The sequence below is a fragment of the Astyanax mexicanus genome, chromosome 17 (assembly GCF_023375975.1).
Source record: "Astyanax mexicanus isolate ESR-SI-001 chromosome 17, AstMex3_surface, whole genome shotgun sequence".
Taxonomy (NCBI): Eukaryota; Metazoa; Chordata; class Actinopteri; order Characiformes; family Acestrorhamphidae; genus Astyanax; species Astyanax mexicanus.
Genome location: NC_064424.1, coordinates 20,011,042 through 20,017,239, shown reverse-complemented (window position 1 = coordinate 20,017,239; position 6,198 = coordinate 20,011,042).

Below are 6,198 nucleotides of genomic sequence, written 5' to 3'. Positions count from 1 at the left end.
TGTATGTGATCACCTCTTTACTTGCAATGAAGTTCTTATTGTCTAACACACAATTTCTACAAAAAAACGGCTTCTTTTTTTCTTATTCCACTGTCGTCCAAAATTTACATAACTTTTAAGAAAGTTTAAGAAGCATTCTGTTTCACCATTAGTCAGCTAAATATATTTATAGTAATGACGTTGAATGACATTTTGCGGTTAGTGAGTGACTGACACACACTCTGGTCTTACTTCCTTTTTTTGTTATTTGTTTACTGATACTTATCCTGTAACTTGGGAAGCCCCCACATGTGTGACTTTAAATAGAGGGCTTGATCTCCCTTACACAGACAGACACACACACACACACACACACACACAGTCATTCAGCACTCGGTATGAAGTGGGCACACACTCTCACAGGTAAATATCAAAATCTTTTTCTCTGTCAGGTTTTCTAAATTCTCTCCTCTGTATGTCTGTTTTATTTAAATTGTTGCTAAAATTCAGGATCCAGCTTTTTTATGTTGATGATAAACTGTCATGTTTATGATTTAGTATTATGATATCACAAGCATCATAAGCTCAGTATGTTCATGTTTCTTACTTTGTTCTGTAGGGATTTTAATTGGCTGCTTTGTTTTGGACATGCTGCCTTTGTCATGTTCGTTTCCTGATGCTGATTTTGATTTTGGTACGTTTAAGAATTTATAATAATAATGTGGTAAACTTATGTCATTACCAAACGTAGAGCTGCCAATGGCATTTTTAAACAAAAGAAAAATATTATTGTAGAAGTAGCCATTTATTTAAAAAAAGGTATTATTATAATTAGCTATGGTAGATCTGGCCTAAATTTGTTTGTACACAGTTATATCAAATAAGGATGATGTACGCGTGTGTAAAAGTCTTACTGTAGAAAGTGCAGTTTATTTATTTATGTATTTATTTTTCTTTTGTAATGCTCTTTCTTGTGCCTAAACATAGACCTACTGACACTAATAGATTGTATGTGACAGCGAATGTATGTATAAATGAATGATCAACTGGGAGTTATTGAAGATTTTCATTGAGAGCTGAGATACGGCAGAAAAAGATACTTAAACCAAATATAACTTCAAAAAGATTTGCACCTACAATGTAGTAGTTTTATGTAGGTGAAGACCTTTTAAATGTAAAATACCAGAATACAATGTTAGGGATGCGCTTATATTAACAAAAATATCTAAACCTGATAATTAAGCAGATTGATGGGACAGATCCATCATTAAACCCAATTCCCACGCTGTTTGCCGCCACATGCTGGTATTCAGGGCAACATAACACAGGATCTGAGTAACCTACACATCATAACGAAAAGCAAATCATTGTTTTTTCTGCCTGAAATTATACACTGAGAATTATATCATATTAAGGCAGACAACTTTTACATGTATTCCATACATTTGAATGATTTATAAAAAGTTTTATGTGGTGTTCTATTCTATTTGTCAGGTTTGGAAATTGAAGGCCCCAAGATTGTTAAGGTCATACACAGATTTACAGGTAAGTGAAGTACAGGGTGGACGCAGGATTGACCTGCTCTGCTTCTGTTGATTGCGTTCAAAATAGCAAAGTGCACCAGTACTGCCCATGTACAACTCTGGTGAAAAAAGAAACCTCTTTAAACTGTTGAGTTTCTTTGATTTTCCCAAATTGAAATGCTCTTTTTGCAGCTGAATACAAGCAATAATATTCAGCAGCTTTTACTTATATGTTGACACTACATGACATTTTGTTTTTATTATATGAATATTATACAATTTATTACATTTTTTGTATATCTTGATCTTCAGGGAAAAGGTACAGCATCACATGTAGAGTGTTACCAGGGCAACTTAAAGATGAGACCCTTGTATACTGGTTGGGCAATGACCAGTTTCTGAAGGATGGCAGACTTGCATTTAAAGAGAAGAGGTAAGAACAGACATGTTGTCATTATTCTGTGTAAATGTTGGGATTTGTCTCCCTCCCTTGCTAATTTAGCAGCATTGCAGTCTTGCAGCCTCTGCATTTTAGGATACGTTCACATTAAAAGCCACATTGCTCAAATCCGATTTTCTTTTATCAGATTGGATTTGTTTATTTTGACGGTTCACATTCACAAATGTAAGTGAGCTGTATCTGTATGTAATGTGAACATATTTGTCCCTGAAATGCCTCACGTGCGCACATTGATACATGGATAAACGTAGCCTTCTTCACAAACAACGAAAAACTTCATATTTGAGAAACGACTTGTAGCTTTGCAAAGGTGTAATGGATGCGTTAGCAGTTCATGTGGAGCATATTTTGCTTAAGTGAAGAGCAAACATGCTCAGGTCGAGGAGGAGAAAAAAGGCCGGGCAGTTTGCTCTGCTTACCAAGAGATGTGAGTGTACGAGAGAGAAGCACAAAGTGCATTTGTAAAAGCAAAAAAAACACGCATAAATTATAATTTGACCGTTTACACTTACGTCGCGTGTCCATGTATCAGATATGTATCCAAATTAGGACCACATATGAAAGTGACTATCAGAAAATCTGAGCCACATTGAGCAAATGTGAACGTATCCTTTTAGAGGTATTTGCACTATATTTCAGCACCTTGCGGTAAGGATTTAATTGCCTTCAGCCACAAGAGCATTAGTAAGATCAGTTACTGATGTTTGGTGATTAGTTAGTAGCAATTGTGAATCACAAATTCCACTCTAACGTGTCCTAGAGCAGTGTTTCTCAACCAGGGTGCCGCGGCACCCTGGGGTGCCGTCTGGCTTCATCGGGGGTGCCGTCAAAATATTGCGCCTCACGTGCATATTTCCTTCCCAGAGTCAGCTCGTGTCGGGGTGTGTCCCAATTCACAGGCAGCATACTCTGAAGGATGCGACCCACAGAGGCGGTGTATTACTGCGCAGCTGTGACGCAATCTGTCTTCGAATACAGCCTCTGAAGGATGCAGCCCCTAAATTGGGACACACTGTAAAGTTTTTGTCCCCCCACGCGATGCACGCGCTATTTTATTTCATATTCCGCCAGCAACACCCCTCGTTCTCACCTGAAGTACTGCGCCAGCACCCCCCCCCCCCCCTGTCCGTAAACTGGGGTGCCTTGACATCTCGCATATATTTAAAGGGTGCCGTGATAGAAAAAAGGTTGAGAAACGCTGTCCTAGAGCATAAATGAGCAACAAGAGCTGGAGTTCAGCACAGTTAGCTCATTTTTCTGCTTTAACAGAGCTACCAAGCCTGGTACATAATCAGTATGTTGTATCAGGTGTGATTGAGCAGGAAATATTGGAACTATTTTAGACCATTTTTATTTTATTTTATATATTTATCTTAATTTAAATGTCTCATTTACTACTGTTTTATTAAATTGTTACTTTTTAATTATTTTATTTGTTTTATATTACTTTTACATTTTGCTGTTTTATTTAGTTTTATTGTGAAGCACTTTGAGCTGCATTTTCATGTATAAAATGTGCTATATAAATAAAGTTTATTATTATTTATTATTATATAAAGTGAACATTAAACTTTATAATAAGAGGGATCAGTGCCATATGTCATTGTTAGTAATGCTTATAATTTGTTGTGATTTCCTTGCAGCTCAAATGGGTACATCTCAAGCAAACTGATATTTAAAGAAGTTCTACCAGAAGACTGTGCCACCATTTTTACCTGTATAGCACTAAACCCAGCTGGTTGGGACAGGAACAACACAACATTGTGTGAGTACTAGTTCTAAATTTCTATTTCTTAATCATTTCACCCACTCCTTTCTTTATGCTTATGTTCTAGAGAAAGTAACGTTAATAACTTTGTGTTCCTGTTTAGGCAAATGTGCAGACAACAGAATGGCAGCGTGATGCGTGGTCCATCTTCAGACAAGGCCTTCTGCTTGCTGATTGACTGATGCCTTTTGACTGATACAATATTTGTTTGTAATATGGATGTATAAAGCAGCTAATGGCCTCGTGGTGCATCTGTGCTGCAGCATTAGCACACTGGCTACCAGCTTTGTTCAACATTGCTACCTCACTACTAGTACACTGGCCACTGGCCTTGTCTAGCATCGCTACCTCAGCATGTTCATGATTTTGCGACGGTATAATCATCTTTTATGCCAGGATCAGTATACACAATGATTTCGTCTTTTTTATATGTTCACTATGTCAAATTAGACATTTAATAGAGTAGTAAAGAAGTATTGAATGTATAAAAGACAATTTACAGTCACAAAAATCAGGAGCAATCTCCTATGAAATGGCTATGTACTAGATGGAATTTTGAGAAATGAATATTATATGCAGACTATGGCAGTCTGGCAAAACTAGGCTTGTCTGATCTTTTTTTTTTTTCTTTTTCTTTTTTTTACTTCAAAGCTCCTTTGAGGCAGTGTTCTATATAAAAAGGAGTTCAGTAATGAAGGGAACCTTACAGAGATGTTGTTACTATTTAAACCAGAATATAAATATATATATATATATATATATATATATATATATATATATATATATATATATATATATATATATATATATATATATATACACACGTGTGTGTGTGTGTGTGTGTATAAATTTATATATTTATATATTTATATATATATATATATATATATATATATATATATATATATATATATATTCTGGTTTAAATAGTAACAACATCTCGGTAAGGTTCCCTTTTATATATATATATATATATATATATATATATATATATATATATATATATATATATATATATATAAACAGAAATTTGCACTTCTCTACTGAATACAGTGGAAGTTTTAGAAGGATTTTATATTTTAAGTACCAGATGTTTCAGTGTTCATTCCTGCATGTGTGAGCCAGTTATATGTGTCGGGGGGAATGCTCTTAGCAAATAAGCTTAATGTTGAGCAGTCTTGAATTTTTATATGTGTGTGTTTTGTTTTTTTTGTTATGTCATTCAAATAGTAGGCTTCATGCACTTTCATTGCTTTAAATTGTAAAATGTATTCTAATTTAAAAATAAATAAAAATAAATTATTGAATTAGCCAGTTTTTGTGTTCATTAGTTTGCTGATTTCTGATTTTCTGATTTTTACATGATGCTTACTTCCAAATGCTAAATGTCTATTAAAACTCTTAGGAACATAGAACCATATCTTGGGTTTACCAATTGTCATCTCAGAAACAAAATTTAACCTGAATGACCGCAAGTATCCATCTGGAAGCAGGAGTAAAAATCACTTTTAACCTGTCTGTTACTGCAGCATAAGGTAATTCTATAAAGTATTATTTTAGTTGCTAAATACTTTTATGCTACGGTTTTAGGTATATCTAGTGATAAGGTGTAATTGCAGAGAGTATGCAGAAGAGTACTTTTAATGCAGGTTAATGTATTACTGTATAAATTGCTTTTAGAATTTTTTTTTTTAGTAAATTGTTAATTTATGAAATACTATAAAAAGAAAAGAACAATTTTCATCCAACAAACCAACCAGATCAGGAAGGCCTTTAGAACGAACATATTAGATGATGCAGGGATGGATCTGCCTGGACTATTAATTAAAATATTTTTTCTTGATATGTGAATATATCTTCGTAGCTGTACTAAAATTGTAATTAGTCATCTTAATTAAAGACAAAGACTATTTTATCGTACATGCCACATTATAGCTCTTTGTTTGCTGACAGGTCCCCATATTGTACAGTAGGTGCCTTTTTACATTTTTTCACCCCTGTCCTCCAAACAGTCTGTCTCTGCTGCGGTACACAGTTAAACAGTTGTTCAGTGGGTGCATGCCGTTGCATGCAGGACATTTGTAACAAGTTTAATTTTGATATCCAAAGTCTTCACAATTTTATTTTTAGGGACTATGTTTCTGAAATTGTTACAGGAGATTTGTACATTTTTCACAGACCTCTGCACATCTTTGCTTTTGTTGCCCTGTCTCAACTAATCTGAGATGTATTGCTGCCATGTAGTTGTTTTATATAGTTGTTTGTATTTAGTCTGAAATACAATCCCTGTATCTGTATATTTGTGAAAAGGTAAAAAGTTAAAAAAAAAAAAACGAATAAAATGCTGGAAATTTCTTAAATGCTGTGTGTGTGAGTATTTTGTCTCTGTTCAGTGAATATGCATGTAAAATTGAGACGGACATTTTTATATAGAGTTAATTTGTGCCAAAGGTTGAACATAAAAATAT